Consider the following 17,409-nt stretch of genomic DNA (forward strand, 5'->3'; position numbering starts at 1 on the left):
AGTTGAGAATTTAACTGTTTGAAGGCTGTACTGTGAGTAAGTGGAAGTCCTGAGGGAGGGAAAAACAAACAAATGATGGCTGCTGACTCCCAATATTCCACTTCAATTGGTGGGGGTTGTCTCAGAGAAAGACACGTGAGCTTTTCCCGGCGGCAGCAGGATTTTGACATCTAAAAATAAGAGGGAGCATTTGCGTAGTGAATCACTCACTTATCTGCATCACAGGTTTGTACTAAAAGCCGGAGCGTGTGTCCGCGGACGCCGGTCCTGCCGCGGTGAGCACAGCAGCCCGAACCGCACCAACGCGGCACCGCGGAGCGCACCGCGGCGGCTCGGAACGCGGGGCCGCCCCAGTGCCAGCCCCGCGGCACCGGCACCGGCACACACAGCCCCGCCCGGGCAGCTCTCGTGCGTGCCAGCCGCCCAGCGGAGCCTCCCGACCGGCCCCTCCGCCCCGGGGGGCGGCCCGGAGGGCGGCGGCCGCTGCGCGGGGCTCGGCCTCCCGGTTGCCATGGGACCGGCCGCCGCTCTGCCGCCCCCGCACCGCTCCGCGCCGGGCTGCGGCTCTCGGGCACCGGCGGCCGGCCCGGAAGGAGGCTTTCCCCGCGGCTTGGCTGCCTGTTCACGGGAAGGGGATGGGAGAACGCGGGCTGTGCGCGCTGATTTTTAAAGCCTCTTGCGTCTTCTCTCTCCGAAATCAAGTGGCCGAAATTGTCGGAGGAATGCCCCCGCCCCCGCTCCGGGTCTCTCGCCTTTGTTGTGCTGAGCCCGGCACCGGCGAAGGCGTCGCTAAATGAATAGTAACTTGTCTTTTAAAAGGGGCTGGCAGGTGATGCCCCGTCCCCGGCGAGCTGGCTGCAGGAGGCGGCCGGCACCGTGGCGCTGAGACAGAAGAGGCGCGTTGGGGAGGTATTAAACCCCTTTCTTTCCCCATTTAATCCACTTCCCACCCTAATGTGACTACTTCCCCGACATACTGCGTGCCGAGGGAGCCGGACACACAGGGTAGTCAAGGGCGCATTTGTGTAATTAATAAAGTAAATTATAGGGTTTTAAAAATTAATTCTACTCATTTAGACACCAATCTGTTAACGAGGCATGGAAAACTCCCGGGATCGATAGTCGGGAGTAAAAACGAAGTAGGTGAAGGAGGTGCCTGCTGAATGGTAAAAGGTTTATAGAGGAAGTATCCATATCTCAGGCGATATAAATATATATAAAAGGATATGTATAAATCTTTGCCTGCTCTGGCGGGGTCTGGCTTCCATCAGCGGTACGAAGGCAGCCGACGTCTTCCTGCTTTATGGGGCTCCAAACTTTCCCTTCCCCAATACCGCGGGGCTTCAGCTTTTGCTCTGCCGCATCCTCCAGTCAAAGAAGCCCCTGGCTCGCACCATAAATATTAATACTCTACGCTAGCGCGAGGCATAATTATCTTCCCTTAATTGCAAATTCAACCAAAAATTGAGCCTGCTGTCATTCAGGCACCTCTAAATTATTGTAATTAGGACTTTTTAAAAATGTCAAGTGAATCCCTGGGCTGAATGTTAGTCCTTGTATGCAGTAGTGCAACATGTAAACCATATGCTGTGCCGCACTGGTCCGGGAAACCCCACTGCCGGGAGAAGCCCGGCCTCCCCGTCCCGACTGCAAGGGAGAGGCTCGGCCCGAAGCGACACGGGCTGCAGGGCATCCGGGAGGAGCTGGCGAGCCCTCGGGGAGCCCCGCTCCGCCGGGTCCCGCCCGCAGCACACCGTCCCGGGGGGCTCTGGCGGCCAGAGAACGGCGCCCAGCCCCGGAGTCGATGCCCGGCTGCGGCTCTCCGGCCACTCCGCGACAGCTCCCACAGCCACCGTGGACCCATTTTGTCACGGCCTTTCGTTCCCCGCGGCTCCTCGAAGAACCGACCCCTCCGACCGAGTGCTGTCCGCGGAGCCCCGCTGTGGGGACGCGCTCCCGCTGTCCGCCCCGGTCTCGGCGGCTGGGGCCGAGGCTCTCCCGGAGGCGGCGGGGGCTGTTTCTGCGACTCCCGGTCCCGCCCCGCCCGCCGCGCCGTGCCCCCGCCCGGGCAGGAAGGACGGGGCCGCGCCCGCCGGGCGGGGTTTGCCGGGGTCGCCCCGGGGCCTTTGTTTGGGGCCGGAGGGGCGCCTTGGCCGCCCTGGGGCTCCTCAGGGTCGGGCTGGGGATCTTCGAGCCAAGCAGGACAGGCTGGGGAGCGCCAGCTCCTCAGCTGTATGTTGAACCGGGGCCACCTTTCAGCACTGGTGCTGGGGCCGATATCTGCAGGTGCTGCCCAAAACCAGGTCTGTTCGCGTCATCTTTTGGGGGTGAGAGAATGAGTCGATTTCTTACATAAATCACTTGACTGGCGTGGCACTGTGTAGCTGAGCCATAGGTGAGGAGAGCAGAGAGCTCAGTGTATTGCTGAGGTGTGCAGTAATGTAGTTGTGCCTCTTTCCTCAGTATGTCTCCTGAGAAGTGGGCAGAGTGCTACTCCCCGTCGCATCTGGGCTCTAGGGTCCTTCTTCAGGCTCATAAGATAAGCCTTGTCTTTCTCCCCAAGGTGAGGGCACTATTTCCACCAAAGTATGTGCATCCTTCTGGATGAAGCTGGGGTGCTGTGCAGAAAGGAATACCAGATTTGTGGGGCCAGCAAAACAGCAAAGCAAAAGGGAGCCCATAGTCCATGCTGAGGATGTTCTTCCAGAATGGAGGGATCCTGGGACCCAGTCCCCAGTGATATGTAAGCAGCCTTTTTGTCAGATGCTAGAATATGTCCAGTTGCAGAGGTGCAGTCTGCTAGTGCTACTGTTTGTGAAGTCTTAAATCTGATGTGCTGCCTTCCAGCCTGGAAGGGAGAGAACTAATGTTTTGTATTGAAACTTGACATCAAGCTTTCAGGAATCTGTAAGTAAATTAATGCTTGGGAAATGATCTGGCACAGCACTAAGTGTAAGAACCATGCAAGCACACCATCTCGTTAGCCAAAGAGATGCTGCTTGCTTGGTTGCGTTCTCACATTTGGTGGTAAGGCTGCATAAGGATCTCTTCCCCTCTTATCTCCAGTTTATTCATTCTTGCCCTCATGCTGCCTGCTGTGCTGTGCTTGCAGAGCTATTTGTGTGGCTGTGAGTGATGCAGACTGAAGAATTGTTACAGCTATTTTTTATCCCACTCCCCAAGTCTAATAGCTCTGAATTCTACTGAATTGTGCACCTCTCTTCCCTAGGCACACTCCTACACTGTGTCTTCACTAACACAACTCACACAGAACTCACCCGCAGCTTCTGATGTCCCAAGCCAGGTGACAGAGTGAGGGATAAATAGAATTATATAAACAAAGAGCTTATTTTTTATGATGCTTAGTGTTCTCCCTGGGAGTTTTTTTCCTGAAAAGGAAATTGAGACAATAAAATACCATCAAAAGAATAAATATACAAAATCAAGCACGCAGGAAATGACGAGACTTTTTCCTCCAAGTTAATGTGGCCTTACTGTGAAGTGCTTTTGGTCCATTTTGATTTTGAGATTTTACATCATCTTTGCTTCTGGACTCCATCATTTAATGCAGAAGATACCCCATGCCCTGCGAGCGGGTCCAGGTTGTGTTTTGATCACCATTCTTCCCTTGCACGGGCTACGGTGTTGTGTGGGCACCAGGAGCAGGCAGTGCGGAAGGTAAACCCCCGTACCTGGGGACATGGCTTTACCTTTGCTGCAGAGCTCATCTGTCACCTGGGCTAGTCCTTGCAACAAACTTTTCTGAGATGGCCATTTTGTGCTGTTCTTATTTGTGGTCCTCAAAGAGCAGTAGAGACCTGAGCTGAAGGGGACCTGTTTGGGAAAAGCTTCTGTTTAAGTTATTGAGAGCTACATTGTGAATCTGTGAATCCCTACAGAACATGAAGATACCACAAGACCCAGCTCCCAGCGTTTCCAGTTGGGAGATCCAAAGCCGAGGGCATTAACAGGACTTACTGTCCCTGCTCAGCCTCACCTGGGGCCCACCCCGCCCATGGCCCAGGACCTCACATCAGCCCAGCCTGTGGCCTCAGTTCCTGTCGCAGTGATGCTGTAGGACGCTGGAGGATGCTGTAGCCCCTGTCCTGCTGGCCCTGAGGCAGCAGCCAGCCCTTGCTCCCTGACAAAAATCGTTGGCGAGATCTAACAGTTCAGCTTTAAATTTTGCCTTTCAAGGTCTCGCATATACAACTAAGAGAATAATGCCACCTTGCCTCACAGTGATGAAGTGCAAATAATTTTGTGTTTCTAACAAGCATGAGCTAGCGAGGTGGGAAGACCAGAGAAAACCCCACATAGAACTTACTGGTACAGTGGGAGGCTGGAGAGCCCTCACTGCAACATGGCAACAGCAGATCCTGCCTTAAAGCAACCACAGGGGAGTGAAAAACTGGATGCTTCTCATTTTACTCTGCTGTTGTCTTGAGCAGCTAAATTGCTTACAAACTAAAAGGTCATTTGAAAGTTACCAGGCATGTTAGCTGTTCTGTAAAACTTAAAATAATATTACACTCTTTAATATTTTCCAGTGCAGAGCATGTTACTCCCCTTCTCCCCAAATTTTGCTTCCTGAAGGAGGATATGGTGGCAGAGTTGACCGTGTTCTGGCCCTGTTGAAGTCAATGGGAGTTTTTCCTTGACTCCATGAGAATCAGCATTTCATACAAGGCAGAAAAGTTTCACTCCTTTGCCTCCTTAAATTCAGGGAAGGTCTGTGGATTTGGTGAGCCCTAAGTGCTATAGAAAGCTGTTTTCTTGAGCCCGCAGATACTGTCCCTCTTTTAGGTAAACCAAATTGTGTTTTAAATTCCAATTTCAGAAGCAGACACAGATGTGATAGTTACCACCTCTGAGCAGGAAACTATGGTTGTGTAAATGGGTCAACATGCTGCCTGGGCTTGTGCGAGAGAAGTGTTTTATTTATATTACAGAAACCATAGTTTGCTTAGAAGGGAAGTTTTAGATTAAATCTTAGTGTTTTAGGAACAAGTAGAATCAGAGAAGCTTGTGCTTCACTAGTTCTCAATCATTCTGCAGAGATATAATCTGCTGTGTATTTTATTTGCTTTGTTATTTGCAGTAGTGTTAATAACATTGTTTGCAATATTAATAATTTAAGATTGCTGTGAACTTGTGATTAACTGTGTGTGGAAAAATGATTTGGGATGGTACTTATGCAGCCAGTAGCATACTGTCCGTGAATTTGCAGATACTATTTATTAGCAAGTTTGGTTAGAAAGCCCTGTCATGCAAGTATAATTGCCCTTGCCCTCAGTTTGAGCTTTGCTGTGATGGCAGCGTCCTATTCCGATGTGTGAATGAGTGGTGCAGCAGGAGAGATGCTCAAGGGGTGGTGCTGGCTCTATGGGGTCTGGAGTTGGAACAAGAACATGGAAATGGCATGCAGGTGTCTTTGGCCTGCTTGGTAGTGGAGGAAAGAGTGAGGGTGAGCTTCCAGAGAAAAGAGGACACTTTCACTGGGAATATCTTTTTGTGCTAATAGAGACTTTCTGCTGAGTACCTTGACAGCAATGAAAGGCAGTTAATGAGGTGCAGAGCTCCCCTTTGCCCAAGCACTCTCACTGTGCTCCTTGCCAGAATCTAGCTCTTACTAGCTGTGCTGGTGTGCATTACACAGCCTCAACCCAGACTTCGTGTGGGCTGAAAACAAGGAGTTATGATAAGATCACCCTGTGCCCTACAGCTCAGAGAAGGCAGGAGAGGAACCTTATCCCGTGGAAACTGCAGGGGGCACAGTGTCATTACTAGAGGGCCGGATAATTAGATGCTGTTAACTTGCCTTCCCTAACGGAGAGCTAAGGTGGGATGTTTAGTGGCAGAAAACCAAATCCTGGCTTTGAAGACTTATCCGCATAAAGGTGCTGTGGTTTGATGCTGGGTTGGTGCTTTAGCCCATTGCCGAACAACAAGAGGTACCTGCTGGAATCATTTTTTTCTTGCTGTGGCAGCGAGTCGCTCGAGGAGCTTGCTGGCCCAGGTGATGCTTTGGCTTCAGGGTGTATAGCACCAGGTCGTATGACTGCAGGTGTGCTGGCAGCCACAGCACTGCGTGGGCCTTGGAGCAAGGGCCAGCCGGAGCAGACAGCGGCAGGGCTAAGTCAGCACAGTGCCTTCCTGTCAGCCGCCAAAGCTGGTGATGAACCGAGAGGCAGCTCCATTGGCCCCGATGCAAAGTGACAGGGAGGCCTGTCAAGAAGCCCCATGTCACATCAGGAACACAGCCCCTGTCATCCTGTAACAGAGTATTTGCTCCTGTCCTCATCAAAAGGGACACACGATGCAGGGGGATTTGCTGAACACCCAGCACTGAGAATTTGAGAGAATAGGTTCACTTCACCTTTTCAAAACAATAAAAAGCACAGAATGTAAAAGAATTATTGTCAATAGAATACTTTCTGCTAATACTTAATACTTTGAAATATATTAGTTTGGAAACTGAATATATTCAATGATACTTTTGGATTCTTATATGCAGCTGTGAGTAGATCGCTCTCACCTGTTCTGGGCCAGCAGGATAAGGCATTTGCTTTTAATGTGGGGATGGGGATATGACCATATCCTGAATAGTATCTCTTCTTTTTTTTATTCTCTGCAGAAATGCCTTGTACAGCTGACATCACCAGTTCAGCAATCTACAGTGCTGAATAATCGTAAACATGTTTGTCCTACTTATTCCCCTGGAGGATTTTTCCACTTAAAATATTTAAAGGAATATGTACTTGCTGTGGCACAGGTCTATTAGTTGAAGTGTAGCTCAGTGTGTAGGGGAAGATTAACCCTCCCCGCGGTCTCTGCCCTCTGACTTGGCAGCAACACCTTGTCCCTACCCGGCCAGCCCTGTCCCTACAAGTGCTGGAGCAGCAGCGCTGGGCAGAGCCCCAAGGGGTGCTTTGCTTTCCCTCCTTCCAGTTCTGGCCTGTCAGCACCTTTCCGCAGCTGGGACCAAGCTCTGCTGTTCCTGAGGAAAACCCAAACAAATAATCCCCTTAATCTGCCTTCACCCCTTCCAGCAGTTTCTCCAGAATTGTGTTTTGTGATTGATTCTGAGCTCTGAGTGAAGCTTTGCTGTGAGTATAGTATTCATCTAGTGTCTTGTTTAGTGCCCAGTATCTTGAGGGCTCATACTACCACTTTACCTTGTGCTTGTGAAGTCGCCTTTTCCTACCCAAACTCTTGTCCCTACAAAAATGTGTAGGAACTTTGTAGCTCAAAGCAATCTGTACTCCTCTGTCAAATTTGATTTAAGCTGGCCAAAGGGTTTGGATGATTACTGGGTCATACAGACACAGAGACACATGGTGCCTGTGCATCCCGGTTTCCTTAGGAAACTAAGTTAAAAATGACATCTGTATATTTTCCTAGGATCAGAAGCCAATTTATTACATCTGTGTGCATGGGGAAACCCTTCCTTTATGACTCCTGTACTTAGTGGCAGAAAGCTTACATGCAAAACTTGAAATAGATAACAGCTGTCTTAATGGGAAGCTGCAAAACTTATGGGCCTGGCCAGTGTCCATAAAGAAGCTGGGCTGAAAACCAGTTCCAGGGTCAGAAAGGACAATGGCTATCCAGCCTGACTTAGCTACGCAGTTGTTCCTTGGCTCACACTTTTACGACTTGTTTTCCAAATTTTTATCACTTTTGTGCAACTGTCTGTAAGGAAAATGAGAGATTTGGAGAACTGGCCATCAGGACTGCATGTAGTAGAGGTCTCAGGAGTGAATTGTACTGTAGAAAAATCAATTCCTTTCACTCAATATTTCCATTTGCACCTTTATGCCACAAGCTCGTATTCTGGTGCTTATTTGAATGGACTCTGCAGCTTCCCTCTGAGAAACCGATTTTCAAAGTAGTCTCCTGTCCTTCTAGCACCACCTACATTTCTGATTTCCATTTGACTTTTTTGAAATGTCCTGTAGGGCTGTGATCATTTAGCAAAGCTCATAAGAAGAACATGTCCCCTTCACTACTTTCTGCAGCCCTTGCTTTTAGTGCCCTGCACAAACTCTACTGACCTAGATCTTATGGCATTGTGTAGATGACCAATAAATTGATAAATTGATAAACAGACAGAGAACTAGTCCCAGAAAGATCACCCAGGAAATAGACTCTTTCAGTTACTTGCTTATTTAACTACACCTGATTATTTAATGTTCTTCAATAAGATGGTTTTTAATCCGTGTATGCCTTATTATCTTTATGTAAAGCAAGTTCTGCCTATTGTGTGGTATCAAGTCAGGTGCCTGGGGAAGGTTCAACTGTACTTTACTGATGCAGCTGTCTACTGGATTCTACTCAACTGCCTACCAATGCCAGGCCAAATAGTCCATACCTTCAGAGTAAGTTTTCTGTGTTTTAAAATAAGGAAGCACAATTTGACATTTTCTGGTATTGCGCAGGAAACTGGGGCTGTCCAGGCAGAGTTTTGGGTGAGATGCTTGAGGTGGACCAAGGGCTGTGGGTGATCCTGAAACACTGTGGAGGATGGTGCAGAAAGGGGGCAAGCATGAGGAGAAAGCTCATACTCCTGCTCAAAGGAGGGATGGGATCTAGGGTTCCTAAATCTCACCCTACTTTTCCAGTCACCAAATAGCTGAGAAGTTCTCTAGTGAGTCTTGCCTTGTGCTCCCTTCCAGTGCTGGTCCACCCAGATGTAACAACCTACTCCTGCTTCCAGCTGGTTTCTTACCTCAGTTGGTAGGTGTGTTGATGGTGGATCTAAGGATGTCCACCCCAGTGGCGAGCCCTGTGGTTCAGCATCAGTGCATGTCATACAATTTCTGTTTTCGGGGGGGTTGCCTTCAGTAAAATTTCTTCATTTGTTGTAGAGGTGCTATAACCATGGTGTGATGATTAAGGCAGCCAAATGATGGAGAACCGGAGCCTACCTTTGCCATTGCTACAGGGATCTACATTTTCCTGGTCAGATTATTTAAGGCAGAACTTCTGTACCACTGTTTTCATGTTTGTGAAATAAACTGGTCAGAATGTTAAACAGTCAAAGGTGGAGTTGACAGGATGACAGCTGTGCTTTGAATCTATGGAGTTCTATATAATGTCAAAATACTTCGAAAAAGCAGGCCCTTGGCATCTCAAATTACTATTTATTTTTTCCCCTAATCTGTCTCCAGTTCACAATCTGTAAAATGGGAGTAATGATGGTGTCTTCCATCTAACCTAGGAGGTAAAAAAAAAAAAAAATTAGTGAAGCATTTTGATACAGCAATGAATGTCCATAAGGAACTGAGTAATTCCTTTTGAACAGTAGAGTTTAAATAGCATGTAAAAATAAAGCATTGGATTATACCTTGAATAACAGAAGAAAACCAAAATGCTAGGCTTCTGTTTGTTAAATTAATGCTGTCTTCTCTGCATTGAATAATGTAGAGATCTTGTGGCAGAACAGTGTGTGATCATGTCATCAGAGATCCCGTATTAAAATCTGATAAACAGGTGTGCATCTGGAGGCAAAGCAAAGTCACACAGATATTTAGTTCTATTATTTTCCCAAATCTAGTGTCACTATTCAACTAATGTGTTAAAAGTTTTGCTTCAAGAAACTACCTGAAAGATTATTTATCAGTAAAACAATACAAATAACATCATGAGCTGTTCCGTATGTCCACCTCCCTATGCTCCCCTCCCTGCCTGTTGCCATATACATGTCGTAAATCCTCTACATTGTTGCTCTCTAAGGAACTGTGCAACTGGTTCTTTGTTCGTATGTCAGTTTGCATATGCAAATGGCAGGATGCCATACATTTCAGCAGCAGAAAAAGCTGTTTCTATAATCAGGAAAACTAGCAATTAATGAGGTGGGAGTTGGAGCAGATACTGCTACAAGCAGGAACAGCAGGCTTTTGTACCATTTCTCCATGACTTTTTTGTGTCTCCGCTTGGATTTTAAAACTGTTATGTAGCTGAGGCAGCCCCTGGTTGCTGTCCTTCTGGTTAATTCTGACTTTTAAGGGCTCAGCACTATATAAATATGCAACTGAAAACTTATTGACTCTGAAAATGAATTTAAAGGTGGGGAGACTTGATTTGAAAAAAAATACGTAACTGAATAGCAAGGTTTTAGAAATCTCGGTTCTTCAGCAGATGTCTTACAGCTGAAAGAGGGAAAATAGGAAACAGGAACAACTGAGGCAAACTTTCACCAGAAGTGTGCATGTGTGGGAGCTGGGAGATGCTGCCTGGAGGGGCCATGAAGAGGAGATGCTGCCTTCTGGACATTTGCTCTGCCGTCCTTTCTGTATATACTTCCACAGAATCCCTGTATTTATCTACTAGCACTCTACCCTGATATAAACTAACATATTTTACAAATACTTTTGGATCGTAGCATGGTATTGAAAAGGAAACACAGATGTTAGAGAGCAATTCAGAGAGGAAATGAAAAGAGGAAAAGCATCTGGAGGCTTGAGTCTGGGCTGGAGCTCTGGTTGTTGGTTGATTTAGTAGTTCTGGGTCTTTGCAACCAGATCTGGCCTTTCTGCTTTTGAGTAGGTGCCCCAAAGTGTTCCCCAGCATACCGGGGCGTGCTCTGGGTGTGGGACTGCTCACTGTGTGAGTTTGAGGCTTTGGAGGAAGGACAGACAGCCAAATTGCTTTGACACTAACCCCCATTGCAAAATCCACATCTAAACCAGGAGTTTTAGATCCTCTGGTGATGTTGGTGACCAGAAACAGTGGCCTGTGTTTGGAAAGGTTTGGCAAAGGACAATCACCCAAAGAGAAGAGAGTCTATACCCAAGGGTTTTGCATTTCAGTCACTGCTCTGAGTTCAGGTAAAGCTGGTAAACCTTCTCCTTTTATAGTTTTAATAGACAGGCTTGTGAGCACCTGCACAAGAAACTGTTACACCACCTGTGGTGATGATAAATATTTTATATTCTGCAGAATCTGTGTCTTAACGAAACTCTTGGTTACAGTTACCTGCGTGTTTCTGTTGTTCCTCGTGCCTGTTTTCTGAGTTTGTGCAGGCTGTATCTGTATATCTGAACCTGCCTGACAGAAGATTATTGTGTTATTCAGCTTCTCTCAGGCTGAGGAATACAGAGCTCAGGAGCAGTTTTATGTCAGAAATAAAGAAATTCACTGTTATTTGTTGTGGGTTTTATTTCCTTAATGTCCCCACAGCTCTGTACTTGCTCTCCCTCAACCTCTCTTTCTCCTCAGTGAAATTTGAGATTTAATGAATGCTAAGGCTTACATAGACGGCCAGTCTCTCTTCTGAGCTACGTTTTATTATTTAAATAAACATTTTAATATTTTGCATCCTTCTGTTGACTTTCTCAATGCATAGACCTAGGAATTCTGAGCAAGTTATCTTTTACTAGCAGGGATGTAGTTTATGTCTCCTAATAAGTAATATAGGTGTTATCTGTGTTTAATGTAGAAATGTCTTCCTTTCCTTTAGCTTTGGTGCTGTATATTATATGCTGTCTAGATCTAGTCAAACTTAAAAGCAACATGGAAGACATTTGATGGAGATCAGCCTTAAGGTCAGTTCTTTGTTATCTTTACAGTTTGCAGTGAATGGTTTGAAGAAAAGGGTAGAATCAGTGAGACGGGAAGGTGCAGAGATTTACTTTCTAGACTTTTTTTTTTCTCCAATTTATATTCAGAGTGATCAAAAAGCCTTATAAATGTAAATTGTAAAGATACATTTTTTGGGAGGGAAGAGAGAGGGGTGAGTGGATGGGGGGGTGTGTGTGTGCGTGTGTGGTAGTGTTTTCTTCCATTTTTTTTCTGTTAGAGGGACATTTTATTCTGCTCTGGGGTATCGACTGTTTTAATCCTCCGAACACACTATTCAAACCTCTTGGAGGTTTCTGCCAGGGCAACTAATTCAGGCTGCTAGGACTGCAGCGAGAAAAAAGTATGTGAATACATGTAACACTTGTGGAGGCCAAAGGTATTAAGGGTTCAGGGAGGGGTAGGTCCATGGAGGGCTATTAAATGTAATGGTCCAGACGCAACTGTGGTGTTAGCAGAGATGTGAACTCTAAATGAAAGCTGTTGGGTTAGATCAGGAGATTTTGAAGTATTATGTATTTGGGTTTGGAGATATTTTTACTTAGTATGTGGCTTTTTTTCTGGATAACAAAATCATGTGTGAGTGTTGCAATTGTGTTGGGTTTTTTATTTCTCAAAGACAGAAAAGAAAATGAGCCTTTGTGAAGCTTCCTTTAAATATTATAATATAACATATAGGAGAGCAGAGTAGCTTGAGGTTTAGGCAAGCTAGTTAATGCTCTTTTTTGAGTGACTTGTACTGTTCTTTTTGGAAATCCAGTAGAATTTTACCAACATGAACAGGATTGAGCCTTAAATGCTGAAAAATTAGTGATGCTAAATGCATGCGATTTAGATAGCCACAAATTACATATAGTAACAAAAGTGAACTGAGTACCACTAGCAGAAAACATAGAGTAGTGTACATACAGGTTACGGTGAGATTCAGCATTTAGATGGAAAATGATGAAAAGAAAGAATAAAAGCAAGCTGCTTATGGAAATAATCTTCCAGCTATCCTGGGTCATAAATAATTTGTGCCAAAATGCAAAGCACTAAAAATATTTCTTCAATGCATGTTTGATTGTTCTAGTATTGGCCCAAGCCAATTGTTGTTTGCACAACTGCTATGTGCATAGGTTGCATAATTTTTAAAAATTGCTATCCCTCCAAGTATGATGCAATATCTATCAGCTAGGACACAGAGACAAATTTGCAGCCTGTATATTTCTTTATAAAACCAAATGACACCATTCTTGGCTCCACGTGAACAAGAACATGTGGTTTTCTCTTTTTGTTTTACCCTGCATTCATTGTCTTTTAAAGATAATGCAAGTTTTGATGATGCCTTTATGTGCCATCGTTCTCTTCATAATGTGAAAAATGCTTTCATGTTTCTGATAGGGAAATGATAATTTGCAATCTTGAAGAGATTGTCACATAAAGGAGATTGCATGTACCAAACTGCATATGCTGCACAGATGAGGTAATGGCTGCAGTGCACACGAGATTAACCTGGTTGAAGCACAGAATACCATTTTAATGATGAATTAAAAAACAAAGAGGGGTGTGTGTGTGAACATATTACTTTGGGCAAAAAGGTGAAATCCTTCTCTAAGAAGGTTAAGCGTGAGAGAAAAATGCTATGCTGCAGAAAAGAGCTGTAGAATTAAGCATTGTCAGAGTGAGTTTGGAGAAAAAGGGTATCTTCCCAAGTTGACATATGACTTAATGAGGGGCTGAAGAAATGCTGCAGAGGTGTAGAGGGGAAACAGATAAAAAGAATTCCAGTTTCTTCTTACCATCAGACTTCCAGGTGTTACGTGTTTTCTTTGCCTCTTGAGTCTAATAAAGGACTTGTGAGAGTCAATGAAAATATTTTTGTGTCCTATTTTTCTGCAATAATACAAATTTTGAGGAAAAAATGAAACACCATGGTAGTCCTAAAGGCATTTCTTCAGATGATATAGGTTGCAAATTATTTCCTTACAGGGCAAGAGGTATAATCTTACATCATAGTTCAGCTTTTAAACCACTTTTGATATATTTTCACAAAACTAAGACTTCATGAAATTCAGCTGCCAGACAGTTTAAAAATCTACTTACTATTGCATTTGATAAGCTATGTTGAAACAACCCTTACAAAAATAATTTAGAGATGATCAGTAAATATACTACCTGAAATAAACCGCTTTATATACAAAGTGGAAGAAGAGTGTGTTTCACTACACTGAAGCTTTAGAAATGTGGCACAGTATTGGCAGATATCTGTATTATTTTTAGCAATTGCTGAGACTTTGTAGCCTAATGACTGAAAACTTTTACCTTTTCCAGATATTAGGAATTTCAGTTTCTGATGTGCGAATACATTTTTTATTTACTTATATATAATTATTTTAAACTGAAATAATAGAATAATGGAATAATGGAATCATAGTGTAGTTTGGGTTGGAAGAGACATCCAAAGCTCATCTAGTCCAACCCTCTGCAATGAGCAGGGGCATCTTCAACTAGATCAGGTTGCTCAGAGCCCTGTCCAGCCTGGCCTTGGATGTTTCCAGGGATGAGACATCATAAGCTGCTTCACTAACATGCTCCATTTATCACAACAGTCTTAAGAGGGTGCCTTCAAAAATAGATTTTGTGTAGCTGCAGCAGTGGAAAGAAAAGCTGACACATAGTCTTTGTTAATGGAAGAAGGTTAATTTTGTATGTTAAATTTCTTCTGTGGATAATCACAAATCTGAGCAAAACCTCAGTTGTCTGCTGATGTACCACTTCCATGAGTTACAGAGAACTATATTATATTAACAGGCTGAATAATTATGTTAATATGAAAATCCTTAAGTGAATGTTTATAACGTGGAGGAAGCAGCTATAGTTAAACAACTGTATATAATGCCCATAGTTTTATGCCAGCTAGTGAGAATCCTTTCTCCTAGGAAGGCAGGTAGAAATACAGACAGAAGCACGATTGATGTCGGGCGACTCTAACTCAAGGATTCCTTCTTGAAGTCAAGCTGCAGCCGCAAGTGAAAAGTGATTTCTGTTAATGCACCTTCCTGCACAGCATCTCGAGAAGTAAGCAGAGGGAGATCTTATTGCTGGTTTTGCTTCACATTACAGTTCAGAATACGAGTTAGTGTCCTTGCATCTCCCAGGCCAAACACCATGAGCACCACAGCTGCCATGACGTGTTGCACTGAGCTGCCGAGTGACGGCTGCCACAGCATTTGGAGCGTGCAGGGGCTTTCCCGGATAGAAATTGCTATGATTTTACTGTGCGTAGCATGTGCAACGAGGCTGAAGCTTCTGGGAAGTGTTGGATTTACTGTAAATGTGCAATAAATTTGGCACTCGGGGAGTGTTTTGGGCTTACTGTGAATGTGTGAATCAGTCATGCGGTCTGTTAATGGCAAATCTGAAGCTTCCAGGCAGTGTCTGTCTTATGGTGTGTGAATGCACAGTTAGAATCACAGGCTGGTTTGGAAAGGACCTTTAAAGATCATCTAGTCCAACCTCCAACCTCTGTCATGGGTAGGAACATCTTTCACTAGATTAGGTTGCTCAAAGCCACATCCAGCCTGACTTAAACCACAACTTCTCTTTATGTCCAATATAAATGCACCCTCTTTTAGTTTAAAGCTGTTGTCCCTTGTCCTATCACAGCTGATCTGGACAAGAACTTCAGAAATGCCTTTCATTTCCAAATGACAAGTAGCTGGACATGGGGACGTGTCTGGGGAGACCTGGGCTAGGGCAGCCCGTTGCAGATTGTTGCAGAGCAGGTTAGTGGCTTCTGGCAATTTGAGACACTTCAGGCTTTGTCTTAGGTGTGTTGTTCCTTAAAGGGAAAATTGGGAAGTACTAACCTCCTGTAGAGAGAGTAGGGGGCTGTGTAAGATCAGAAAAAAAATAGGTGTGTTGTTTTTTCACTATGTCTTTGGATTGTCTTCTCACAAGCTGTGTATGAGACAGTGATGGAGTGGAGAATGTGGAGCTCCTCGAGAGGCAGCGTTTGTGGGTAACAGCTATGGATGTGAGTCCAGACTGGGCCCTCATGAAAGCAAAGTGTGCTGCTGTCTCACTGTACATGTGCTTTGCCTGTTTTAATATGTCAGCTAGAGAATGGATTTTTTTTCTTTTTTATCTCGATGGGAATAATTTTGCTGCCTAGTCTTGAACCTGGAGGCTATTTTTAATTTTACAAGGATTTCTTTCTTGATGAGGTGATAACCTAAAATGGCACAGGAGGATCTGATGCAGCATGTTTTCATTCAGGGGCTCTGTTTTGTAGTCAAGCCTGGTGAAGAAAAAAAGGAAGCTTGAAGAGAAATCAACTTTATAGATGTAAAGATGTTCACTTTTCTGCACATGTATATTTATGGTTTTGAATATGACACTACAAATTATATGCCAAAGGAATACATGGATCTCATGTGGTCCTCCAATGGGTTATACATTTCCAGAATCTTATTGTATATGTAGAAATACACATATTGCATCAAGAGCATCTCAGAGAAACAGCCAGGGAAAGCTGCCCAGTAGAGGACAGAGGGGGATTTGAGGATGGACTCCTGACAAAACACTGAAGAGGACTGGCACTAATTACAAGGTCAAAGCCCAAACAAAAGCAAGAGGGCAGAAGGAATGTCACCACGTTAGGAAATATGCACTGACAGCTAATGCTGCTGCTGAGGCTGGATGTTTCGAGCACAATAGTTGGTAGCTGTCCCAGGACCAGCACAATTGGTGCTTCTGCCCTAGAAACAGCTGGCTGTGGGTGGTGAAATTGCTGCCTTAAAATCAAGACAGGCCACTACCATCCTTCTTCTTTTCCGTTATTGTTTTTCTCTAGAATGATGGTGACTTCCAGGGGCATCTTTGATAATGTCTTCCTGGCACTTGCACAAAAGGTAGCTCTAATTTTTGCACTTGGTTTTCAGAACGGCTGCCTGTTTCTTTCTGTTTGCAGCCCCTACCCATGCCCCAAGGACATGATAGCAGACTGTGAGCTTCTGGAGTCAATAATTAGTCCCTTAACTGCCATAAAAAGAAAAAACCAAAATCAATCTCAGTGAATTTTGGCATATTTTTTTAATTGATGTGAATGAGATGAAAGGGATGGCTGACTTTTGTGACCTCTGCAGGATAACTGTGTTTCATGTGTTGCATGAATGAGTGTGCCATAGCTGCAAAAATGGGAATTGACACCATTCTGCTCTTTAACAACATCCATTGGTGTGTGTCACCCAACTGCATTACCAGCTGTCATCCTTTATTTCTCTTCTGCTCACCTACCACATACTTTGTTCATTTGCACGATGCAGCTTGGTGAGTTAAAGAGTTTGCTGCTCAGAATGGTTGAGACTCTTGTTCCAATTTAATTTCATTAATGCAAAGGTAATTATTAGTCTGCTGATCCTCCATCTTCACCAGAGCAAGACAGTAGAACAGATTCAACAGAACATCTGGGCAGGTTCTTCATATGTTGCTGTATTGGTACCTGTAGAAGGGACACATTGACATAGGGCTACATTACAGATAAGATGCTTATCAAAGGAATAGGTTCTTCAGTGGCACAAACTGCCATGTACATTGTCAGGACTGAGGTCTGCTCTCCGATATTTTTCTTTCAGCAAAATTATTTCGAACCAACTTTGTGGTATTTCTTTCTCAATCAAAAATGAGTAGTATTAAAAAGCCTTTGAGCAAAACTGCTTTTATATTACACATTTGTGAAAGCAGTATTATTCCTATGTTTTAATTTCATTAAAGCTTTTGTGTCTGGCTGTAAACGGAACTTCTGCAATGACTTACTCCTCATGGAAGGTTTCAGAGCAATCC

Source organism: Nesoenas mayeri (assembly GCF_963082525.1).
Source record: "Nesoenas mayeri genome assembly, chromosome: 2".
NCBI classification, from domain to species: domain Eukaryota; kingdom Metazoa; phylum Chordata; class Aves; order Columbiformes; family Columbidae; genus Nesoenas; species Nesoenas mayeri.